We start from the raw sequence: 26148 nt of genomic DNA on the forward strand, positions 1-26148 counted from the left end.
TGCCAACAGCCTGTACACTTGTACACACCTGCCACAGCAGCACATGGGCATTCTCGGCTGATTGATACAGGTTTGTTTTCTTTATTTCCTTTCTCCCCCTTTTAAACCTGTTGTTCCGCTTCCAAGAGTCAGTTCAAGAGGCTGGTGAAGTTGCAGAAGTGGAAACAGCACTAGGGCTCCTGGGCCTTAGTGGAGCTGCACACACATGCCCTAACTCCACGAGGGGGAATCGAGCAGAAAGATTCAGGTCTGGGCGGAGAGGACTGTGGAAAAGTTCTCTAATGCCTCACTACTCAAAGCGTGGCCCGCGGACCACCCGACCTGGGAATTGGTTAGAAATGCACACTGTCACGCCCCACCCAGACCTGCTGCAAGTTAACCAGATTCCCAGTCAAGTTCAAGAGGTCCAGCTGACAGCCAGAGCAAGTGGGAGGGGCCTGGGAGCAGCTGGGATTGTAGCTGCCTCTGCTCCCAGGAATCCCAGGTACCCCCACACACCCCCTGGGAAGCGATGAACGAAGAGGATCTTGGGTTAGGACTGTAAAAGGAAGGCATGTCATTGCCTTCCAGATCACCCTGGAGAGGGACAGAGCGGGGGTCCGGGGACTTCCTTCCCACCGACCCTCACCCTCCCACCCCGCCCCGCCACCTGCCAAAGCCTCCAATTTCTCCTCCAAACCCCTCCTCTCTCCAGGCGTACCCCCTTCCAAGCTCCAGGTGGCTGCCCTTCCAAGTCCCACACTCTTGTCCTGATGGCCCCCGACCCCGGGCCTCGAGCCCAACCAAAGGCACCGAAGGAGAGAAAAGCCAACTCACTAGGGTGCCCTCTCCAGCCCCCACTGCACTTCCATCAGCCCCCGCTGCCACTCGCTCGCCGGCTCCACTCCCGCAGTCACTTCCTGCTTCCCTCCCGCACACGTGGCCCTCCCGCCTCCGGGCCCCGCCCCCTTGGCCGCAACTGGCAACTCCCGCCTGAAGAATAGATTCTCTGGTTCACAGCCGTCTGCAGGCTCAGGAACAGATCTGGGCGGGCAGAACAGAGCCCTGAGGCCAAGCGCCCGGCAGTCTGCGAGTGACTGCAGCCCTAGGGGAAGCTACAAACACCCAAGGAAAGAGCCCTTTGTAACACTCCTGATGTTACCTATGCTTCTACACCTTTGGCAGCCAGGTCTATGACACTGGGTGCGCAGCAGAGCAGGATGTGCTGTGTGTGTGTGTTGCGGGGGAGGCTGGGGGCAGGTAATGTGATGGCATCGGCATCATTCTCCAGTCAATGACCCTCAAAAGAATCACTGGAGGGGGTCAAATACAGAATGCCAGCACCCCCAGAGGCTCTGGTTCCGTCATTCTGGGTGGGGCTGGCATTTTGGGATGTTTTTGTTTTTGCTTTTGTTTTTTTGAGATGGAGTCTCGCTCTTTCGCCCAGGCAGGAGTGCCGTGGCCCAATCTCGGGTCACTGCAGCCTTTGCTTCCTATGTTCAAGCGATTCTCCTGCTTCAGCCTCCCGAGTAGCTGGGATCACAGGTGCGTGCTGCCAAGCCCCCCTAATTTTCGTATTTTTTTTTTTTTTAGTAGGGACGGGGTTTCACCACGTTGCCCAGGCTGGTCTCGAACCCCTGACCTCCAATGATCCACTCGCGTGGGCCTCCCAAAGTGCTGGATTATAGGCATGAGCCACCGCGCCTGGCCTGAGATTTTGTTTTGAGCTAGGAGTTGCTGATGCTGCTGTCCTGGGACCACCCTTTGAAAAGCACTGCCCTAGGTCAAAGGCTTTGATCTGCAGGACTTCTGTGAAAAGACCAGAGGATAGGATTGGCTAGATTTAGCCAAAAACAAAACAAAATAAATAAATAAATAAATAAATAAATAAATAAATAGAAACGAGATGCCTGGGCTGGGCGCTCACGCCTGTAATCCCACCACTTTGGGAGGCCAAGGCGGACGGATCACAACGTCCGGAGATCGAGACCATCCTGGCTAATATGGTGAAACCTTGTCTCTACTAAAAATACAAAAAATTAGCTGGGCACGGTGGCAGGCGCCTGTAGTCCCAGCTACTCGGGAGGCTGAGGCAGGAGAATGGCGTGAACCTGAGAGGCCGAGCTTGCAGTGAGCCAAGATCACACCACTGCACTCCAGCCGGGGCAACAGAGCAAAACTCCATCTCAAAAAAAATAAAATAAAATAAAAATGCCTGATTAAATTTGAATTTCAGAAAAATAACAAGTCATTTATTACTATAAATATGCCCTGCGCAATGTTTGGGACATACTTATGTTACAGGTATATTGTTGATCTGAAATTGAAACCCAGCTGAGTGTCCTGTGTTTTATTTGACAACATATCAGAGCGTGACCTGAGCAGAAAAGCTACCCGTGGTCTCAATGGCCGTAGCCCAAAGGGTCCAATAACAGGCCTCTTTTTTCCAGTGGAACTAGGTTGTTCACACTGATGGTCGCACCACATACCAAGCACTCCATGGGGAAGAGAAGACAGCCTGACCACTGGAGGGTGGTTTTTGCCTTTAAAAGACCCCCAACTTGGAAGAGTCAAATCAGCCATTGCAACTGCACATAAGAGAGTATGTACAGGCACACAGAGACGCAATACCCACGTGGCACGGCCCATCAACTCATCTTCCAAAATGTCATAGCTCTTCCTGCACGCTGCAAGAAGTAGCCATAAAATGATACGATATCTTAGACTCACTTCAAAATATGATGGAAGAGAGACGTGGATGGAGTAAACAAAATTGGCCATGAATTAACCATTCTTAGGCTGGGCATGGTGGCTCACATCTGTAATCCCAGCACTTTGGGAGGACAAGGTGGGCAGATTGTTTGAGCCCAAGAGTTTGAGACCAGCCTGGGCAACAAAGCGAGACCTCGTCGCTACAAAAAGTTTTTAAAAAGTAGCTGGACATGGTGGCAGATGGTAGCTGGGCCTGTAGTCCCAGCTACTAGGGAGGCTGAGTGGGGAGGATCACTTGAGCCCAGGAGTTGGAGGCTGCAGTGAGCCGTAATGGTGCCACTGCACTCCAGCGAAAGATCCTATCTCTTAAAAATAAAAAATTAACCATTGTTGAACCTGGGGAACGGGCACATAGAGGTTCATTAAATGTTTCTGTTTCTACTTTTGTGCATGCTTAAATTTTTTTTTTTTTTTTAGAGATGGAGTCTCGCTCTGTCACCCAGACTGGAGTGCAGTGGTGCAATCTCGGCTTGCTGCACCCTCCACCTCCCAGGTTCAAGTGATTCTCCTGCCTCAGCCTCCCGAGTAGCTGGGATTACAGGCACTCACCACCACACCCAGCTAATTTTTTGTATTTTTAGTAGAGACGGGGTTTTACCATGTTGGCCAGGCTGGTCTCCACCTCCTGAGCTCAAGCAATCCGCCCGCCTCAGCCTCACAAAATGCTAGGATTACAGGAGTGAGACACCGTGCCCAGCCGCTTAAATTCTTTATAATGAAAAATAAACAGAAATGTTTACAATGATTCACAAAGTGCCTCTCCTGCCCAATCCTTTCTCTCCTTTCTCACTACTGCTGTGAGGATTCAACCTCCCCATCCCTCATCTAGGTCATGGGAGTCACCTCTTTCCGCTCTACCCTGTCTAGTCTGTTCCATGTACCACTGCCAAGATCAGCCTGCCTAAAGCACAGCAGGTCGCTCTCCTGCTCAAAAAGCTCCAAAAGCTCCCCAGTGCCTTTGGCATAAAGTTCAAACGCTTCAGCCTGGCATTCGAGGTTCCCTGTGGTATGATTCCAACTAAACATTCTCAAGTCTGTCCCCCAGGGTTCTCCTCCCTGTGCCTTCTGGCCAAGCCAGGCTGGACAGCTCACTGTCCTCCCCACAGCCTTCCCTCCCTGCCACTCCTATCTCCCCTATACCACTTCTGCTGAACTGCCCTTCACCTCCCAAATCTAAGCCCCACCATCCTGCAAGACCCAGGTTTAATGCATTCTCCTTGGGCACCCCATCTGACCTCATCTCCCACCTGTCCCAGCCCTGGTTACAAATCGAGTCTCTATCCTCTAAGGTCCCATAGAACTCTATCTGGATTCTAAGGTACTTGCCTCCTTCTGTCTTATACTGTAGGATCTAACTTCACTGCTATATTCGGCACACAGACCCAGGATTGGAATCAAGCTCCTTACTGAGCTCCTTCCCCTCATCTCAGCCAGGATAGCACCTCATATTATAGCATGTCCTCAAAAGATGCTTGCATGCAATGCATAGGTAAACCTGATGTGGGGAAGGAAAAGTGGGGAAGCAACTAACATTTGTTGAATGCCCGACCTGGGCCACTTTATCTTTACATCCTCTTCTTATGCAAAACTCACAATTGTGAGGGGAAGGTATCATTATCCCCATTCTACAGATAAGGAAATTGAGGCTCAGGAAAGCTCTGAAGTGACCCAAGGTCCATGGGGCAGTGTGGGACACCAAGCCCAGCTGACTCCTGAGATGCTGCCCTTCCTGCGTGGTGCATTCAGGGCTCACAGGATGAGACCCAGAGTCACCTTGATCAGCATTTCTGCATCTCACTTTCTTTAAACCACACCAAGCCCATAAGCGGGAGGGGCGATAACCCCCATGAGACAAATCTTACCATTTCTCCATCTTTCTCAATAAACTCCCATACGCATGCCCACTCCGCAAACATGCAAACTGCCCCCTTTCACACACTCCCTCACAGTCAAAAGTGCAAGAGTATTGGCCAGAAGAAAATGTTTCCTGGGCCAGGTGCGGTGGCTCACGTCTGTAATCCCAAAACTTTCGGAGGCCGAGGTGGGTGGATCACCTGAGGTCAGGAGTTCGAGATCAGCCTGGCCAACATGGTGAAACCCCATCTCTATTAAAAATACAAAAATTAGCTGGCCATGGTGGCAGGCGCCTGTAAGCCCAGCTACTCAGGATGCTGAGGCAGGAGAATTGCTTGAACCCGGGAGACGGAGGTTGCAGTGAGCCGAGATCATGCCATTGCACTCCAGCCTAGACGACAAGAGCGAAACTCCATCTCAAAAAAAGAAAATGTTTCCTGAAAGCTAAATACACTGGCTCTGACCTCCACCCCACCCACAGTCCATTCCTATTCTCTCCCATGGGAACTAAGGTGGCCTGACTCCCCCAGGGCAAAGGGATGGGATATGCAGGAACAGACCAGAACAGTGGCTCCAGAAGCAGTGGCAGGGGGGATTTGCAGGCAGTGAAGGCTGCTTCCCACGAGTCAAAGGGCCCTAAGACTGATGCCAACCATCCGCAAAGGAACTGCAAGGCAACAAGATGGTGGGCGACCCTTTCCAGAGGAGATGCTGTGGTTTGATCTGGCTAAATGCCCTGCTGGCACCTCCTCCTGGAAGACTGTGGTAGGTGGGGGGGCAAGCAGGGGGATCATGGACAGCAGCTTTGCAGAAAGAATGGAGATGGGCATAAAGTTGTCCAGCCCAATAAGTCCTGGATCTCATCTTTGTTTTTCTCCCTCTCCCTCTCCCTCTCTCTCCCTCTCTCTCATCCTGTTTCTCTTAAGAGGTAATATAGCAGTTGATTGCTAGCTTCAGAATCTGACCACACAGGAGAAAGCCTAGTTTGGCATGTGGGTTCTCACAGACGCATTTCCCAACCCCTCTTGAAACCACCATTGCAAAACTGTAACAGAGACCGGGCATGGTGGCTCACATATGTCATCCCAGCACTTTGAGAGGTCGAGGCAGGCGGATCACTTGAGGTCAGGAGTTTGAGACCAGTCTGGCCAATACGGCAAAACCCCGTCTCTACTAAAAATACAAAAATTAACCAGGCGTGATGGAGGGCGCCTGTAATCCCAACTTCTGGGGAGGTTGAGGCATGAGAATCACATGAACCTGAGAGGCAGAGGGTGCAGTGAGCCAAAATCACACCATTGCACTCCAGCCTGGGGAACAGAGCGAGCCTCTGTCTCAAAAAAAAAAAAAAAAGAAAAGAAAAGAAAAGAAAAATTGGCACCACTGCACTCCAGCCTGGAGAACAGAGTGAGACTCCGTCTCAAAGAAAAAAAAAAAAGAAAGAAAGAAAAATTGGCACCACTGCACTCCAGCCTGGGGAACAGAGCGAGACTCCATCTCAAAAAAAAAAAGAAAAAAGAAAGAAAAATTGGTGCCACTGCACTCCAGCCTGGGGAACAGAGCAAGACTCCATCTCAAAGAAAAAAAAAAAGAAAGAAAGAAAAATTGGCACCACTGCACTCCAGCCTGGGGAACAGAGCAAGACTCCATCTCAAAAAAAAAAAAAGAAAGAAAAAATACAACTGTAATGGCAACAGTGAAAGAGATTTGACCTAACCAACTCTATCTTGCTTCTAACCTCTAAACTGTCCTTGTTCATTCCTAGACATAGGTTGAACTATCTTTAGGAGGAATTTATAGTTTATAGTTTAAAACAAAGATGATAACAGCTCTTTCCCAAAACAAACCTGCTTCTTGCCTGGGGTTTAGACTGCCTTTGTAGGACTAACAAATTAGTCACAAGATTAGAAATTATGACTGGGCACAGTGGCTCACGCCTGTAATCCCAGCACTTTGGGAAGCCAAGATGGGCAGATAACCTGAGGTCAGGAGTTTGAGACCAGCCTGGCCAACATGGTGAAACCCCGTTTCTACTAAAAACACAAAAATTAGCCGGGCGTGCTGGCTCACACCTGTAATCCCAGCTACACAGGAGGCTGAGACACGAGAATCGCTTGAACCCAGGAGGTGGAGGCTGCGGTGAGGCAAGATCACACCACTGCACTCCAGCCTGAGCAAGAGTGAGACTCCACCTCAAAAAAAAAAAAAGAGAGAAAAAAGAAAAAAGAAATTATGGTTTATGAATCATGCAGCTAGAGGCTACAAGATTCTGACCCTCCCTAAACTGCTTCTAAGATCAGTGCTTGAGATATTTTGCAGACCCCACACTTGATGGATCAGTTGGCACCACCCAGATAGATAAACTGGTTTATGTGATCTTGTGGCACCTACCTAGGAACTGACTCCGCCCAAGAGGACAGCTTCATCTCCCTATAATTTCGTCTCCAGACCAACCAATCAGCACTCTCAACTCAATGGCCTTCCCCATTCACCAAATTATCCTTAAAAACTCTGATCTTGGCCGGGCACGGTGGCTCACACCTGTAAACCCAGCACTTTGGGAGGCTGAGGTGGGCAGGTCACCTGAGGTCAGGAGTTAGAGACCACCCTGGCCAACATGGCGAAACCCCGTCTTTACTAAAAATACAAAAATTAGCCGGGGATGGTGGTGTGAACCCGTAGTCCCAGCTACTCAGGAGTCTGAGGCAGGAGAATCGCTTGAACCCAGGAGGCGGAGGTTTCAGTGAGCCAAGATCGCACCACTACACTCCAGACTTCATCTCAAAAAACAAACAAACAAACAAAAAACCTCTGATCCCCGAATGCTCTGGGAGACTGATTTGATTAACAATAAAACTCCGGTGGCAGGGTGCTTTGCAGGCAACGAGGACTGCTTCCCATGCATCAGAGGACCCTGACTGATGCTGATCATCAGCAAAGGAACTGCAGGACACCAAGATGGTGGATGGCCTTTTCCACAGCAATTGCTGTAGTTTGATCTGGCTAAATGCCATGCTGGCACCTCCTCCTGGAAGATGGCAGTGGGACAGAGCAGGGCACAGCCTGCTCTGCATGAATTACTCTTTCTCTATTGCAATTCCCCTGTCTTAATAAATCGGCTCTGTCTAAGCAGTGGGCAAGGTGAACCCATTGGGCAGTTATACTCTCGGCTTCATTCTCCTCATCCTGAGTCTGGGAATAAAGAACACAGTGCTCTCTCCAGGTTACGGTGACCTGGAGTGACGCCTCCAATACCCTGCCTAGCACGTATCCAGGCTCCCTTGAACGATTATTACCCACCAGCCCTCTTCCTCCTTCACTTATTCATTCTTCATGGACTCAGCAGAACTTTCTTCAGTGCTTACCCTGTGTCGTGCACTTTGCTGGAGCTGGGTACAGGGTAGCCAACTCAACAGATGAGGCTCTGCCTTGTCCACCCTCACTTGCCTGCCATTTCCTCCCCTGTGCTGGAGGCTGACCACCGACACAGCGTGAGGACTGAGCCTCTAAGCCTGGGGCAGCCTGTTCCTTCCTTCCGCAGAGTGTAGATAATAAACCCAGCGGGAACTGGCTCTCAGATTTGCAGATGGGAACCCAACAGTGACAGTAATAGGCAGTTTATAGACGTGCTAAAGAAATGTAAGGGGTTTCCTATTGTTGTTTGTTCGGGGGATTTTTTAAATTACCCTCCACCCATCTATCCAGAATTCATCCCCTTCCCTCCACCGCCACTGCTGCCACCCGTGCTCCAGCAACTCTGCTTCATTATCCTGCCCTGACGGCCTGATAGATGTTCCTGATTCCCCCCGTGCCCTCCAAACAGTTCCCGCTCTTCACAGCAGCCAAAGTGATGTTTTAAAGACAAAAAATACAGGCTGGGCACAGTGGCTCACACCTGTAATCCCAGCACTTTGGAAGGCAAAGGCGAGCGGATCCCTTGAGGTCAGGAGTTCGAGACCAGCCTCACCAACGTGATGAAACCCCATCTCTACTAAAAATACAAAAATTAGCTGGGTGTGGTGGCACATGCCTGTAGTCTCAGCTACTCATGATGCTGAGACAGGAGAATCACTTGAACCAGGGAGGTGGAGGTTGCAGTCAGTCAAGATCGTGGCACTGCACTCCAGCCCAGGTGACAGAGTATGACTCTGTCTCAAACCAAAAAAAAAGGCAAAAATACAGTCATGCCAGTCTACTATGTCAAACCCTCTGAGAGCTCCACACTGCCGTTGATGTAAACGCTGGTGGCTTCAGGAACACCCAGAATCACTCGGAACCCCTTCCTCATTCTGCTTCATCCAGGCTGATCTGCTTTCTCCTGGAACACCAAGCAAACTCCTGCCTCAGGGCCTTTGCACTTGCTGCACCCTCTGCCTGTCTCCCAAATTTTCATCTGTCTGGGTCCTCTGTTATTTAGATCTCAGCTCCAATGTCACCCTTTCCAAGAGGCCTTCCTGGAATATCCAATCTAATGTAGATCATCCAAGCCATTCTTTATTTTCTTCCTGGCACATCTTGATGTCTGGCAATCCTGTCTGTTTGTTCTCCCCAAATGCAAGTTCCGTGAGAGCGCTACCACGTCTGCCTTTTGTATTACTGTATCCCCAGTGCATGGTACACAGTAGCTGTTCAAGATTTCTTTAAAGAGTAAGTCGATCTGACACATAAGCCTTATCATTTTTTCTTTTTAGACAGAGGCTCACTGTGTCACCCAGGCTGGAGTGCAGTGGCACAATCTTGGCTCACTGCAGCCTCCATCTCCCAGGTTCAAGTGATTCTCCTGCCACAGCCTCCTGAGTAGCTGGGATTACAGGCGCCCACCAGCATACCGGGCTAAGTTTTGTATTTTTAGTAGAAACGGGGTTTCAACCATGTTGATCAGGCTGGTCTTGAAGTCCTGGCCTCAAGTGATCTGCCTACCTTGGCCTCACAAAGTGCTGGAATTATAGGCATGAGCCACGTGCCCAGCCTCTGAACAGGAAGTTCTAACCAGCCTCTTATGTAAGCACCATCCAGGGCAGCCAACAGCCACCTGGCACCATTTTCTGAACCTAGTACAAGGAAATGCTGCCTAGAGGCTTAAAGGAGAAACCAAGTTGCCATTCCAGTCCCTCCTTACCTTTGACTAATGTTTGAATCCAAACCTGCACCACACATGCTCAAGGGAGGCACAACAGTAAAGCTTTCACTGACTTTTTTATTATGATTATACTTTAAGTTCTAGGGTACATGTGTACAACGTGCAGGTTTGTTACATACGTATACATGTGCCATGTTGGTGTGTTGCGCCCATTAACTCGTCATTTACATTAGGTATATCTCCTAATGCTATCCCTCCCCCCTCCCCCCACCCCACAACAGGCCCCGGTGTGTGATGTTCCCCTTCCTGCGTCCAAGTGTTCTCATTGTTCAGTTCCCACCTATGAGTGAGAATATGCGGTTTTTGGTTTTCTGTCCTTGCAATAGTTTGCTGAGAATGATGGTTTCCAGCTTCTTCCATGTCCCTACGAAGGACATGAACTCATCCTTTTTTATGGCTGCATAGTATTCCGTGGTGTATATGTGCCACATTTTCTTAATCCAGTCTATCATTGTTGGACATCTGGGTTGGTTCCAAGTCTTTGCTATTGTGAGTAGTGCTGCAATAAACATACATGTGTATGTGTCTTTATAGCAACATGATTTATAATCCTTTGGGTATATACCCAGTAATGGGATGGCTGGGTCAAATGGTTTTTGTAGTTCTAGATCCCTGAGGAATCGCCACACTGACTTCCACAATGGTTGAACTAGTTTACAGTCCCACCAACAGTGTAAAAGTGTTCCTATTTTTCCACATCCTCTCCAGCACCAGTTGTTTCCTGGCTTTTTAATGATCGTCATTCTAACTGGTGTGAGATGGTATCTCATTGTGGTTTCGATTTGCATTTCTCTGATGGCCAGTGATGATGAGCATTTTTTCATGTGTCTGTTGGCTGCATAAATGTCTTCTTTTGAGAAGTGTCTGTTCATATCCTTCGCCCACTCTTTGATGGGGTTGTTTTTTTCTTGTAAATTTGTTTGAGTTCTTTGTAGATTCTGGATATTAGCCCTTTGTCAGATGAGTAGATTGCAAAAATTTTCTCCCATTCTGTAGGTTGCCTGTTCACTCTGATGGTAGTTTCTTTTGCTGTGCAGAGGCTCTTTAGTTTAATTAGATCCCATTTGTCAATTTTGGCTTTTGTTGCCATTGCTTTTTGTGTTTTAGACATGAAGTCCTTTGCCCATGCCTATGTCCTGAATGGTATTGCCTAGGTTTTCTTCTAGAGTTTTTATGGTTTTAGGTCTAACATTTACATCTCTAATCCATCTTGAATTAATTTTCGTATAAGGTGTAAGGAAGGGATCCAGTTTCAGCTTTCTACATATGGCTAGCCAGTTTTCCCAGCACCATTTATAAAATAGGGAATCCTTTCCCTATTTCTTGTTTTTGTCAGGTTTGTCAAAGATCAGATAGTTGTAGATGTGTGGTATTAATTCTGAGGTCTCTGTTCTGTTCCATTGGTCTGTATCTCTGTTTTGGTACCAGTACCATGCTGTTTTGGTTACTGTAGCCTTGTAGTATAGTCTGAAGTCAGGTAGCGTGATGCCTCCTTTTTTTTTTTTTTTGAGACGGAGTCTCACTCTCGCCCAGGCTGGAGTGCAGTGGCGCGATCTCGGCTCACTGCAAGCTCCGCCTCCGGGGTTCACGCCATTCTCCTTCCTCAGCCTCCCGAGTAGCTGGGACTACAGGCGCCCGCTACTGTGCCCAGCTAAATTTTTGTATTTTTAGCAGAGACGGGGTTTCACCATGTTAGCCAGGATGGTCTCGATCTCCTGACCTCATGATCCGCCCACCTCGGCCTCCCAAAGTGCTGGAATTACAGGCGTGAGCCACTGTGCCCAGCCGGTTTCACTGACTTTATGCACATCTATTGTTAGGAGCAACGTTTCTGGTTTTGTGATAGTTTTTTTTTGTTTGTTTTGTTTTGTTTTGTTTTTGAGGCAGAGTCTCACTCTGTAACCCAGGCTGGAGTGCAGTGGCACAATCTCTGCTCACTGCAACCTCCACCTCCTGAGTTCAAGTGATTCTCCCTGCCTCAGCCTACCGAGTAGCTGGGATTACAGATGCATGCCACCACGCCCGGCTAATTTTTGTATTTTTAGTAGAGACAGGGTTTCGCCATATTGGCCAGGCTGGTCTTGAACTCCTGACCTCAGGTGATCCTCCCACCTCAGCCTCCCAAAGGGCTGGGATTACAGGCGTGAGCCACTGCGCCTGGACTTGTGACAGGTATTGAAAATGCAAAACCAAGCTTGCTTGACTGCCAGCTTAATAAGATATCCAATTATTAGACCAAAAAAAAAAAAAAACCCACCACTGACAGAATATCAAATCATCTCTGTCTCTGAGATGATAATCGGCATAAATCAGTTTTTCTCATTTTTCTACATTTGTTGCTTCAAAGAAGTCTTCTGGCATCTCATATTAAGCAATTCTATGGAGGCCATTTTGATAGGCTTACAAAGGGAAATTGCTGAACAATTAAGTTCTATTTTGAGGCTATTCTTTCACAATTGCATGGATGATGTAAATGACCTGTTCATTCATTCAGTCATTCAGCAAATGTTTACCACACACTCACTGTGTCAGAGGCACATCTGGGTCACTGGGTACACACCAGGAGGCGAGGCAGATGCAACCGTGGCCTCACGATGCTTCCAGTCTAGAAGCTTCAGAAATTGGATCAATTCTGCATTAGAAACTAAGGCTTATTATCAAAGCTATTGTATTATTAAACTGCCTCTCTCCTTTTTTTCTTATTCCTCATAATACATCCATGCCTTCCACTGCTGGAAGCCAGTGAGTCACTCTAGCTAGTGAGGACAAATCAACAGGAGAGAACAATCGGTCACGCATTTCAGCACAGCCAGGCCCAGGGCCTTAACTCGCAAGTGGGTTGCTGTGAGCGGAGAGTGTTCCCGATGGCGAGGAGACCAGTTATTTATCAATGTAAACTCTGCTGATAAATTGTCAAAAGAGATCTCAGAAGAAAAGGACCCAAATCTAAAGTCTAGGTATTTGTGATTTCTTTCTCATTCTAAAGTAATATTCATTTTCCTACCTAAATTTCTTACTTTTTCTTAAAGAAGACCTTCAAAATTGTATAAGTTTCAGAATCCACAAAACCTGGATGTGTCCTGGGTGAATGTTTAGAGATTTAAGAAGGAAAACAAATAACTTCCTCTGCTGGGCAGAACCATACCCCCTCCCTTCCCCTAAAGATGTCCATGTCCTAATCCCTGAAACCTGTGAAAATGTCACCTTACAGGGCAAAAGGGTCTTTGCTGATGTGATTGAGCCTCTTGAGATAGGAGATCATCCTGGATTATCTGGGTGGGCCCACATAATCAGTCACAAGGGTCCTTATAAGGAGAAAGAGGGCTAGGCGAGGTGGCTTAAGTGCTGTGAGCCCAGGACTTTGGGAGGCTAAGGCCAGTGGATCACTTGAGGCCAGGAGTTTGGGACCAGCCTGGGCAACATGGTGAACCCTGCCTCTATTAAAAATACAAAAAATTAGCTGGGCATGGTAGCATGCACCTGTAGTCCCAGCTGCTTGGGAGGCTGAGGCACGAGAATCGCTTGAACCTGGGAGGCGGAGATTGCAGTGAGCCAAGGTCGCACCACTGCACTCCAGCCTGGGCAACACAGCAAGACTCTATCTCAGACAAAAAAAAAAAAAAAAAAGGAAAGAAAGAAAAAGAGGGAGACTGCAGAGTCAGACTAAGAGGAGGTGATTCAACAACAAGGGAAACAGAGGTTGGAGTGATGCAGCCAAAAGCCAAGGAATGTTGGCTGGACAAGACAAAGAAATGGGCTCTGTCCTAAGGCCTCCAGAAGGAGTGCAGCCTTGTGATACCTCGATGTTTAGGACTTCTGACCTCTAGAACTATGTAAGATAATAAATTTGTACTGTTTCAAGCTACTACGTTTGGGATCAGCTGTTACAGCAGCCATGAAAAACGCGCTTCCTTTTGGCTGGAAACACTTCATTTCACAGACACCCTTCTCCGGTGATGTTGTGAACCACCAGGTTCCATACTGGGTCCTCGTTCACTGTCATGACTAGGTAGGACCAACTATATAATTTGCAGGACCTGGTGCAAAATGAAAATGAGAAGCCCCTGGTTCAAAAAGCAGGGGGGGAAATGCCATTAAAGGAACTAGCATATAAAGCCTTTTCCTTTCTTCTATATCCCTCCCCTGGCAATGTGGAGACTCCATTGTTTCATTGAACTTTGCTTGCAAAACACAAGTTCAAAGATAAAATTATTAGCAATCTCAAGACATGACAGCAGAGCATAAAACAAGCCCAGTTCCTTCTGCACATGGGGCCTTGTGTGACCACACAAGACACAGGCTTATGAAGCCTATCACATCCCTGGGCTGATGTGGCAGGCCCAGAATGAAGGCCACAGTGTCAAAATGGGAAAATCAGCCAGGATTGATTATTCAGCAAAAAAAAAAAAAAAAAAAAAAAAAAGAAAGAAAGAAAAAGTCACAGAGAGGTTCAGAAGTAGAAGTTCTGGATGGAGGGAAAGCAAAACACAAAAAAGTGCAATACCCGCAGCCAGAACGGGAAGTCCTGATCTAAGCCAGTCCAGGGAGGGAAGCAGCAGAAACCCCAGGAGCCTGGGAATGGGGACTGGACATCCTGCCAGGGGAGCCTGGGATTTGAGGAGAAATTTGAATTCCCAGTGGGAATGAGAAGCTAGGTAAGAAAGAAGGCAAGACCATCTTCTCAGCAATCAGAAACTAGTGGACCAGTATCTGGGGTCTCTAATCTCTCAGGTGTGAGGAATGGTTAAATTTTTTTTTTTTAAGTGGGATGGACATGGTGGCTCACGCCTGTATTCCCAGAGCTTTGACATGCCGAGATGGGAGGACTGCTTGAAGCCAGGAGCTCAAGATCAGCCTGGGCAAAATAGTGAGACCCCATATCTATATAAAATTTTAAAAATTAGCCTGGTATGATGGTGCACACCTGCAGTCCAAGCTACTTGAGAGGCTGAGGTGGGAGGATCACTTGAACCCAAAAGATAGAGGCTGCACCAGCACTTTGGGAGGCTGAGGCGGGCAGATCACCTGAGGTCGGGAGTTCAAGACCAGCCTGACCAACATGGAGAAAACCCATCTCTACTAGAGATACAAAATTAGCCGGGTGTGGTGGTGCATGCCTGTAATCCCAGCACTCGGGAGGCTATGGCAGGAGAATCACTTGAAACCAGGAGGCAGAGGTTGCAGTGAGCCAAGATTGTGCCATTGCACTGCAGCCTGGGCAACAAGAGTGAAACTCAAAAAAAAAAAAAAAAAAAAAAAGATAGAGGCTGCAGTGAGCTACGATCACATCTCTGCAATAGAGTGAAAACTTGTCTTAAAAATTAATTAATTAATTAACAAGTTGGGTTTTTTTTTTTTTTTTTTTTTTTTTGCAGAGACGGAGTCTCACTCCGTCACCGGGGCTGGAGTGCAGTGGCACGATCTCGGCTCACTGCAACTTCTGCCTCCAAGGTTCAAGTGATTCTCCTGCCTCAGCCTCCCGAGTAGCTGGGACTACAGGTGCCTGCCACCACGCCCAGCTAATTTTTGTATTTTTAGTAGAGACGAGGTTTCATTATGTTGGCCAGGCTGGTCTCAAACTCCCGACCTCAAGTGATCTGCCCGCTTCAGCCTCCCAAAGTGCTGGGATTACAGGCGTGAGCCACCACACCCAGCCAAATAAATTTAATTTTTAAAAAAAGAATTTAAAAAAATAGATATTGGCTCAAAAGGAAAAAAACTGTAGAAATCTAAATATAATATTTAACTAAATGTCTATAAAACCTTTTAAGTGTTGACTTTGGTATTCATAAAAAATTTAATTGCATTCTCATTGTTGGTTGCTGGGTCATTAAAAAGAGAAAGAAAAAAATTAATTACATTCAAAAAGCAATCTAAGGCTTAGCTTTTCTGACTTCAAGAGAATTCCTAAGTACACACAATGATGGCCAAGAAATCGCAGTCAATCGTAAATCAAATATGCTTAGGGGCGAAATACTTTCAAAAGCGAAATTATAAAAATCTTTCTGTTTCTTTTATAAGGAATAAAAGCACTTAATGTGGAATGGGGGAGCATTTTAATATGATTGTTGCAATATGGGATGAGTCCTCAAAAAGCAGTTTTTTTAGAGGTCTATACAGAGCCTAAAAGGCCCCAGGGAACGGGGAAGGAACCAGATTCCAAGAAACTTAATTCCTCTCTCAGAGTGGGAGCAGAAACAAAACTCATCCCATGTGAATTAGCTGAGGCTCATATAGGGTCAGGGAAAGAGGGAGGTGGGCCTCCCCAGGGAGGAGGGTGGTCTCTTGCTGTTATCATCACCCCAGGGGATGAGACCAGCAAGCCAGGAGCCTTCAGAGGATGGGATGATGGGAAGGAGAACTCCTGGAAAAGAGTGAAGAGCACCTCCCATAGATGCAGAGGAGAACAAGGCGGGAGGTGGTCCCTCAACTGTCCACAGTTGAGAGAGACTCCAAGGTTCTTCAGACCCCATCAGACAGCTCTGGATGGGAACAAGGCCGGGGGTGGAAATGTGTGGCCGCTGTGCAAGGTCACTTGAGAAGACCTACATAGGGGTTAAATAGTGGCCCCAAAAAGAGACATTCAAATCCCAGTCGCTATGCCTGTGCATATAACGTTGTATTCATAAAAAGTCTTTGCAGATGTAATTAAAAATCTTGAGATGGGGCCGGGAGTGGTGGCTCATGCCTGTAATCCCAGCACTTTGGGAGGCCGAAGCGGGCGGATCACTTCAGGCCAGGAGTTCAAGACCAGCCTGGCCAACATGGTAAAACCCCATCTCTACTAAAAATACAAAAATCTGCCGGGCATAGTGGCGGGTGCCTGTAATCCCAGCTACTCAGGAGACTGAGGCAGAAGAATCACTTGAATCTGGGAGGCAGAGGTTGCAGTGAGCCGAGACTGTGCCATTGCACTCCAGTCTGGGCGACAGAGCGAGACTCCATGTCAAAAAAAAAAAAAAAATCTTATGGGATCATCCGGATTAACCAGGTAAATCCTAAATTCAATGGCATCTGTGCTTGTAAGAGACCAAAGGGGAGAAATCAGGGACACAGAGAAGAAGAAAAGGCCATGGAAACATAGAAATAGAGATTGGAGTGAAGCAGCCACAAGCCAAGGAACGCTTGGAGCCACCAGAAGCTGGAAAAGGCAAGGAAGGATCTTCCCCTGCAGCCTTCAGAGAGACCATGACCCTGACAACACCTTGATTTTAGACTTCTGGCCTCCAGAGCTGTAAGAGAATAAATTTCTGTAGCTTTGAGCCACCAAGTTTGTGGTGTTTTGTAGTATTTTGTATGGGTTTTGTTTTGTTTTTAAGACTGAGTCTCTCTCTGTCACCCAGCCTGGAGTGCAGTGGTGCGATATTGGCTCACTGCAACCTCCACCTGCTGGGTTCAAGTGATTCTCCTGCCTCAGCCTCCAGAGTAGCTGGGATTACAGGCGTACGCTACCACGCACAGCAGATTTTTTGTATTTTTAGTAGAGACGGGGTTTCACCGTGTTGGCCAGGCTGGTCTTGAACTCCTGGTCTCAAGTGATCCACCCGCCTTCGCCTCCCAAAGTGCTGGGATTACAGGTGTGAGGCACTGCACCTGGACAATTTTGTAGTATTTTCTTATGGCAGCCCTAGGAAAGGATGACACCCTGACTTTACCATTTCTACCCCAAGGCCAGCAAGGAAGTCCCCAAGCACCAGGGATTGCCCTGAGCAAGAGAGTCCGTGACACACTCTCCCCCACCCTTCTGCATCAGGAGGAAGGCTGCACAGGTAGACAGGTGCATGAATCTCCCGACATCCACGTAGGAGCTCCATTGTCCTGAATGAGCTCAATTTCTATTTTCCTGCCAGCCTTTCTGCCTGTCTCCTTCGTTCCCACCCCTCCACCTCCCATCCCCATCCCCTGCTATGACAAATCACTGTAGGAAAACCTTATCTGGAAATGCATCATTTTAAATGTTTCCCAAAAAACTTTTATGGAAGATGAATTTAAAAATAGTAAAATAGGTCAGGCGAGGTGGCTCACACCTGTAATCCCAGTACTTTGGGAGGCCAAGGTGGGCAAATCACTTGAGATCAGGAGTTCCAGACCATCCTGGCCAACATGGTGAAACTCCGTCTCTACTAAAAATACAAAAATTAGCTGGGTGAGGGTGGTGTGTGCCTGTAATCCCAGCTACTCGGGAGGCTGAGGCAGGAAGATTTATTGAGCCCAAGAGGCAGAGTGAGCAGACATCTTACCATTGCACTCCAGCCTGGGTGACAGAGAGAGATCCTGTCTCAAAAGAAGCAAACAAACAAAAATAGTAAAATATCTCTTAGCTGAAAAGTCTTCCCAGAAGCCTGAGTTCTTGCTCAGCAAAACCTCCATTTGGGTCTGTGGGTTTGTCAACGACAGCACTCGTGTGGGCATTCGGGGAGGTATTCGTCACTTAAGCCGTGGATGCCTCAGACTCTAGGACCTGCTGGCTTCTTCCCTAGGGCAGCAGCAGCAGCGACAGAAAGCCATAAAGGCAGAAGCACACAGACATGTGACAAGAGACCAAGGCATGGCAGTTTAAGCCCAGATTTTGCCAGTAACTCACTGGGCAACCTTTTCCTCTCTCATCCTGAAAAATAGAAGAGTTGAACCAGGGAAGGTCCAAGGTCCCTTTTTCAGTGAAGGCTCTGAGTTTCTGATTTATTGCCTCAGTAAAACAGTGCCAGGTCCCAGACTGGAAGAGTACAGCTGTGAATCTGGAACCAAGGCCTCAACCAATTTAAGGCATTCTATTGTATCCTTAATTTTCAATAGAGGCCAGGCACGACGGCTCATGCCTGTAATACCAGCACTTTGGGAGGCCGAGGCAGGCAGATCACCGGAGGTCAGGAGTTCGAGACCAGCCTGGCTAACATGGTAAAAGCCTGTCTCTACCAAAAATACAAAAATTAGCCAGGCATGGTGGCGGGCACCTGTTGTTCCAGCTACTAGGGAGGCTGAGGAAGGAGAATCGTTTGAACCTGGGAGGCAGAGGTTGCTGGGAGGCAGAGGTTGCAGTGAGCCGAGATCGCGCCACTGCACTCCAGCCAGGGTGACAGAGCGAGACTCTGTTCCAAAATAAATGAATGAAAATTTAAATACAAACAAACAAAAACCACCTCCCTGTGCTAATGGAGACCATCTCAACCTCACAGAAAAACAGCCAGAGATCCTAATTCAGCTTCCAGTCTTGTGATTGTGCACCAGTTTGCAGTGGGCTTGTTACGGGTTAGGTTGTGTACCCCCTAACCCAAAATTTGTATGATGAAGTCCTAACCCCCAGTCCCTCCGACTGTGATTATTTGGAGAGAGGATCTTTACAGAGGTAATCAAATTAAAGTGAGGTCATTAGGGTAGGCCCTAATCCAATATGACTGGTTTCCTTAAAAAAAGATGAAATTTGGGGCAGGATGCAGTGGCTCACACCTGTAATCCCAGCACTTTGGGAGGCCGAGGCGGGCAGATCACGAGGTCAGGAGATCGAGGCAATCCTGGCTAACATGGTGAAAGCCCATCTCTACTAAAAATACAAAAAATAAGCCAGGCGTGGTGGCGGGCGCTTGTAGTCTAAGCTACTTGGGAGGCTGAGGCAGGAGAATGGCATGAACGTGGGAGGCAGAGCTTGCGGTGAGCCAAGATCGCGCCACTGCACTCCAGCCTGGGTGACAGAGCGAGATTCTATCTCAAAAAAAAAAAAAGAAAGAAAGAAAGAAATGAAATTTGGACACAGATATGCATTAAGAGAAGACAATATGAAGAGACAGAGAAAGAAAATGGCCATCTACTAGCCAAGGAGAAAAGCCAGGCACGGTAGCTCATGCCTGTAATCCCAGCACTTTAGGAAGCTGAGGTGGGAGGATCTTTGAGCCCAGGACTTCAAGACCAGCCTGAGAAATATAGCAAGACTCCATCTCTACTAAAAAAAAAAAAAAAAAAAAAAAAATCAAAAAAATTAGCTGGGCGTAGTGGTGCACTCAGGAGGCTGAGGTAGGAGGCTCACTTGAGCCTCAGGAGAAGGAGGCTGTAGTGAGCCACAATTGTTCCACTGCACTCCAGACTGGGTGACAGAGTAAGACACTATTTCAAAAAAAAAAAAAAAAAAAAAAGAAGCCTGGACAGATCCTTCCCTCACAGTCCTCAGGAGGAAGCAACCCCCATGACACCTTGGTTTCTGACTTCTGGCCTCCTAAATCACATGAGAAACAATAAATGTCCGTTGTCTAAGTCACCTTACCTATAGCACTTTGCTAAGGCAACCCTAGCAAACTAATCCGATGCTAAAGGTCACTGTCACTTCCACCCGGGAATTTAGTGCTGGGAAGAACCTCCAAGAGCATCTGGTCCGAGCCCCTCACTTCACAGATGGAAGCACCCAGATCTCCCCTTGGCCCCATTCTCCCATGTTGCACACATTGGTGAGCCCCTAATCACCCTAGGCTGTCAGATTTGAGTCGTAGCTTTGCAGCTCAACCACAAAAATGATTATTGTAAGCAAAACTACAAGGAAACAAGTCAGAACACCAAAGCCAATAAAAAGGCTTCAAGGATGGGCTGGGCGCGGTGGCTCACGCCTGTAATCCCAGCACTTTGGGAGGCCGAGGTGGGTGGATCACGAGGTCAGGAGATCAAGGCCATCTCGGCTAACACGGTGAAACCCCATCGCTACTAAAAATACAAAAAATTAGCCGGGCATGGTGGCGGGCACCTGTAGTCCCAGCTACTCGGGAGGCTGAGACAGGAGAATGGCGTGAACCCAGGAGGCGGAGGTTGCAGTGAGCCGAGATCGTGCCACTGCACTCTAGCCTGGGCGACAGAGCGAGACTCCGTCTCAAAAAAAAAAAAAAATTGCTTCAAGGACTTCCCAGGTACATCCTCCCACAAACAACTGACGTTCCCTGCCCAGATCTTGACACATCAAGAGAGAGAGGTGTGAATACTATAGCTATTTTCATGGTAAGACTTCTATGATTATTTTAAAATAATATGTATTGAGACTTTACAGACTCACATTGGTCTTTTACCTAAAGTCATCCTAATCAGCAAGGCTTCACAGTCTTTCCACATACTCAGGAAACCTCAGTCGGACCCTGTAACAGATAATAATGCACACAGAAATCCTCACACATTAAAGGCACTCAAAAAGTCATTTGTCTAATTAAATGCTGGCACCCTACAAATTGCCCTGTGCCCTCTACTGCCATTAGAGTAGGGTGCGTGTTGACCCATCAATACGATTTCCCAGGAACTTGCTTAATAAAATTCAAAACATAAGGGGAAAAAAGATACTGATCATCTTAATGTTCAACAAAAAGTTAAATACACTACAGAGTATAAGTACAGTGGACTTTTATGCCATTTACTAAATGATAAACATCATAGGACTATAGGAAATATTTATGACATCAAGCTTGTGAAAAAAGCAGTATTCAAAAATATATGCCACTTGTCCTTGCAATGGTAAAAGAAAAAAGTAATATGCAAATCACAGAAGACTGGCAGAGAATTCCTGATAATTTAAAGTAGTTGGGGCATTGGGTGATAAGAGCGTAGGTTTTCCTCCTCTTTCTGTAATGTTATCTTCCTTTTATAATTTAAATATTTTTTAATAAGGTATAAAAACGGTTGCATACAGAAAGTAAGCCTCATTGAGCTTAAACAATAAGACCTAAAGTAGGTATCAAAACAGTCACGAAACCCAGGGCTCCTAATTTTCAACACAAGACTCTCAAACAATAAAATAAACTCTGTGTTTATATCCACGGCCACCTAGATGTTTAAAACACCCAACTCTTTGGAAAGCCAGTTGCAATTGAAAGTTTCCACGATTTGTTTTAATCCGTCATTTCCCAAGAATTTTCTTCACCTCATTAGCTCTTCAACAGGCCAGCTGCAGAATGAGGTTGTCTCCATGTGATGAGAACCAAAGGCCTAAGGAAGCTCTCTCCCTTCCTCCCTCCTACCCTTCTTCGTACAAGCACAGGGTGCTCCTCCGAGCCCCTGGGGCCTGCCTTCACCACCAGGCCAGCCTCTCACTCTGCGATTCATGTCTCTTCCCTATCAGTTTCACAGACAGATGGTTGGCGAGGCCCGGGCTTTGACAGAACATCTGAGCCATGTGGGGCCTACAGACCCATGGACTTTCACCACCCACCAGAGACTCCATCCCTCTACCTTCCTAAATGCTACCTGGATGCTCCCAGGAAACCACAGGTTCAGGGCAAAGTGTCTAAACCAAAGGTTCCTTTTTCCCTCCCTCCAGCCCCAGGAAAGGATAGAAAGTGGGACTTTCCATAGGGCTCCTGACATGTACCCAAATCTGCCATCAGGGAGCCACCTGGCACTTGGACATTAGAATGTTGTCTCCCAAGATGCCTGCTTCTGAGGTTGAGAAGGCTATGCTGAGTTCTTCCAGAATTTTCTATAGCCATAGTGGGCAAGCACCTTCTAGTCCATTTTAATACCAAAATCCATTTTGTATTAATTTTAACAAGTATTGATTACCTAGCATGTAAGTCAGCTATTATTACTGCTCTAACTCCACTGCTATGGTTTTAATATCCCCTCCAAAACTCATGTTGTAACTTAATCCCCAATGTACCAGTATTGAGAGGTGGGGCCTTTAAAAGATGATTGGGGCTGGGCATGGTGGCCCATGCCTATAATCCCAGCACTTTGGGAGGCCAAGGCAGAAGGATTGCTTGAGCCCGGGAATTTGAAACCAGTCTGGGCAACATGGCAAAACCCTTTGTCTACAAAAAATACAAAAATTTGTCGGGCATGGTGGCATGCGCCTGTAGTCCCAGCTACTTGGGAGGCTGAGATGGGAGGATGTCTTGAGCCCAGGAGGTTGAGGCTACAGCGAGCCAAGATCGTGCCACTGCATGCCAGCCTGGGCACAGAATGAGACCCTATCTCAACAACAACAAAAAAGTTGACTGGATCATGAGGGATTCATAGATTAATGGGTTATCAGGGGAGGGGAACTGGTGGCTTTATGAGAAGAGGAAGAGAGATTTGAGCTAGCACACCCAGCCCCCAGCCATTTAATACCCTGCTCCACTTCAAGACTCTGCAGAGTCCCCACCAGCAAGAAGGCCCTCACCAGGTGCAGCCCCTTGACCTTGGTTTTCTCAGCCTCCGTAACTATAAGGAATAAATTCGTTTTCTTTATAAATTACTCAGTTTCTGGTACTCTGTTATAAGCAACAGAAAACAAACTAATACACCCGTCAAAAAATGGTTAGTCAAGCAAATTGTATTAGCAAATAATTCATTCTTTTCCCCATCTTATATTTATCAAAAACACTGATATAGCTACCAGAGCTTCAGATCAGTATGAAATACCAGGGCTCCAAAACTTCGAGGCTGTCACTCCAGCCAAAAGTAAGGAAACTGAATTATCATTTGCCTTTGCTTCATTCAGCATTTGGAAATATTAATAATTGATCGATGTGATGCCAGCAGCCCCATCAAGCTTAGGAACCCAAAGTTGGAAGTCACTGCTGCAGGGGGTAAAGAATAAATGACGCACACTGTCCTTGGCTTTGAGAAACAAGGAAAACAATAACATAAATATGTCCTCGCAAAACAATTAACTACATAAGCAGCTCCCAATCCTTGTCCATTGCTGTTCTAACATATATACTGATATGGTTTGGCTCTGTGTCCCAACTCAAATCTCATGTCAAATTGTAATCCCCACATGTTGATGGAAGGGCCTGGTGGAAAGTGATTGGATCAAGGGGGCAGCCTTCTCCCTTGCTGTTCTCATGAGATCTGGTTGGTTGACAGAGTATAGCACCTCCCACTTCAGTCTCTCTCCTGCTGCCATGTGAAGAAGGTGCTTGCTTCCCCTTTGCCTTCTGCCATGATTGTAAGTTTCCTGAGGCCTCGCAGCCATGCTTCCTGTTAAGCCTATGGACTCTGAGTCAATTAAACCTCTTTTCTTCGTAAATTACTCAGTCTCAGGTAGTGTTTTATAGCAGTGTGAGAACGAACTAATACATATACTGATTAGGTTTCTCAGCCCTAAAGAGGAATACAATGTATGTATATTATCCCTCTGGTGAAGAGAGAAGACACTTAATACGCATTTGTCAAATAAATGAACGGCGACTCACTTTTTTTTAAGACAATTAATTTTTACAGGGCACACTCTTAGGCAAGACTTCTGGTACATGATCTCACAACAACATCAAAGTCCAAAATTAATCAAGAAAGTAAGTGCAGCTGCTGTTCTAGGAGGCTGGAGAGACATTGGGTGATTAGGCTGGCAGGAGACCTAGTGGGTCTAGTGGGTGCTCACCCTGAGATGATCTCCTCTCCCTAATGCTTATTCATTCTCTTCTCTTGAAGAGGCTTCCCATCTTTGAGACTTTGCTGGGCAGGACTGTGGTTACTGTGCTGAAATAGTGAGGGGGACTGGTGGAGTGAGGGCAAGATCCTTACAGGATGTGAAGGATGTGGGTAGGCCGAAAGGAAAGGCTACAGGACATCCTTGATGGGGAGACTGGTTTAAACAATGGCACAGAGGTATAAATTAACCAGGAGTGAAAAAACAAAACAAACAAAAAACAAGCAAAAGAAATTAACCAGTAGTGGACTGGGCATGGTGGCTCACGCCTGTAATCCTAGTGCTTTGGGAGGCTGAGACGGGCAGATTGCCTGAGCTCAGGAGGTCAAGACCAGTCTGGGCAACATGGTGAAACCCCATCTCTTCTAAAAATATAAAAAATTAGCTGGGTGAGGTGGCATGTGCCTGTAATCTCAGCTACTGGGAAGGCTGAGACACAAGAATTGCTTGAACCCAGGAAGTGGAGGTTGCAGTGAGCTGAGATCATGCCACTTTTCTCCAGCCTGGGCAACAGAGCAACACTCTGTCTCCAAAACAAGGAAATAGGAATTAACCAGGAGTGTTTGGCCAACCACACGGAAACTGGCCAAGCCATGTAGAAAGGACTTTTAGAGAGCATGCCTACTGATTCTACTCTAATTCACCTGCAAATCCACATCCACAATAGACCCTATGGATCTAACATTGTAGCCCTGAATTACCCAATATCTTGAAACTTTTTTAAAAAAAGATTTATATATATTTTTCACCCTTGAGAGAATATCAGTTACCAAAGAGTTAAAAATATCTCTTACTTTTTTCTACCCACCACAAAACTTACTTCCTTAAGGACAAAAACCTCAGGAACTATATTAGTCTGAAAATAATGAAAGTTTTAGGGTAGAGGCGTGGCCTGCTCAAAGAAGGGGTTGGGGAAGAATCTGGACACAGTGGGCAACAGGGATGGGGGCAAGAAAAGATTGGAGCTGAGGCTGGGTGGCGTGGCTCACGCCTGTAATCCCAGCACTTTGGGAGGCCGAGGGTGGGTGGATCACCTGAGGTCAGGAGTTCCAGACCAGCCTGACCAATACAGTGAAACCCTGTCTCTACTAAAAATACAAAAATTAGCCAGGCATGGTGACAGGTGCCTGTAATCCCAGCTACTTGGGAGGCTGAGAGGAGAATTGCTTGAACCCAGGAGTTGGAGGTTGCAGTGAGCCGAGATCACGCCATTGCACTCCAGCCTGGATGACAGAGCGAGACTCTGTCTCAAAAAAAAAAAAGACTGGAGTTGAGAAATCTGTTGGTGGAGAATGCAAATCACAGGCGGAGGACAAGAAACACTACCCTCCTGGTGACAGAAAATGTGCCCCAATGTTAGGCAGTGGAGTACATAACATCATACCTGTTTTCATTCCCAGAATAGGAGAGAAACTTACTGTAACTGAGTAAATCAAACATCTTTGAGTTTCCACTGCACTGGGTCTCAGAGCCTTTCTTATGAAAAGAAGCTCACTAGGTCCAATCTTACCTGGCCCCCTGGGGATACTATGGGGCTTGATAGGGTAACCATCCGTTCTGGTTTACTCAGGACTTAGGGGTTTCCAGGGATGTGGGACTTTTGGTGTTAACTGGAACAGTCCTGGGCAAACAAAAATGAGGTGGTCACCCTACACCACATTGCACATGGAAAGAAAGCCAAAGCTCAGGTTATGACCTTGCTACTCAATGTGTAGTCCCTGGGCTTGCAAGGTAGGCACCACGCAGGAGCCTGTTAAAGATGCAAAATCTAGCAGGGTGTGGTGGCTCATGCTTATAATCCTAGCACTTTGGGAGGCTGAGGTGAAAGGATTGCTTAGCCTGGGAGGCGGAGGTTTCAGTGAGCTATGATCACGTCACTGCACTCCAGCCTGGGCAACAGAGCAAGACCCTGTCTCAAAAAAAAAAAAAAAAAAAAAGATGCAGAATCTCAGCTGAGTGTACTGGCTTGCACGTACAATCCCAGCACTTTGGGAGGCCGAGGTGGGTTGATCACTTGAGGTCAGGAGTTCGA

At 47.1% G+C, this 26148-nt stretch overlaps 1 protein-coding gene across 8 annotated transcripts in view; it reads right to left on the reverse strand.

Moving 5' to 3' along the window:
* The window catches only part of SLC39A11 (solute carrier family 39 member 11), a 569718-nt gene that overhangs the window by 468272 nt on the left and 75298 nt on the right, over window positions 1-26148 (reverse strand). The window contains exon 1 of one of the 8 annotated variants that reach the window (XM_054459874.2): window positions 817-930. The exons of 5 other annotated variants lie outside the window; for them this stretch is intronic. The gene's annotated coding sequence lies outside the window, so the exon portion shown is untranslated. Of the gene's footprint in view, window positions 1-28; window positions 48-700; window positions 931-26148 lie in introns of those variants that run through there. 2 more of the 8 variants (XM_054459875.2, XM_063655394.1) reach the window with 2 other exon arrangements.

Source organism: Pongo pygmaeus, chromosome 19 (assembly GCF_028885625.2).
Source record: "Pongo pygmaeus isolate AG05252 chromosome 19, NHGRI_mPonPyg2-v2.0_pri, whole genome shotgun sequence".
Lineage (NCBI taxonomy): Eukaryota > Metazoa > Chordata > Mammalia > Primates > Hominidae > Pongo > Pongo pygmaeus.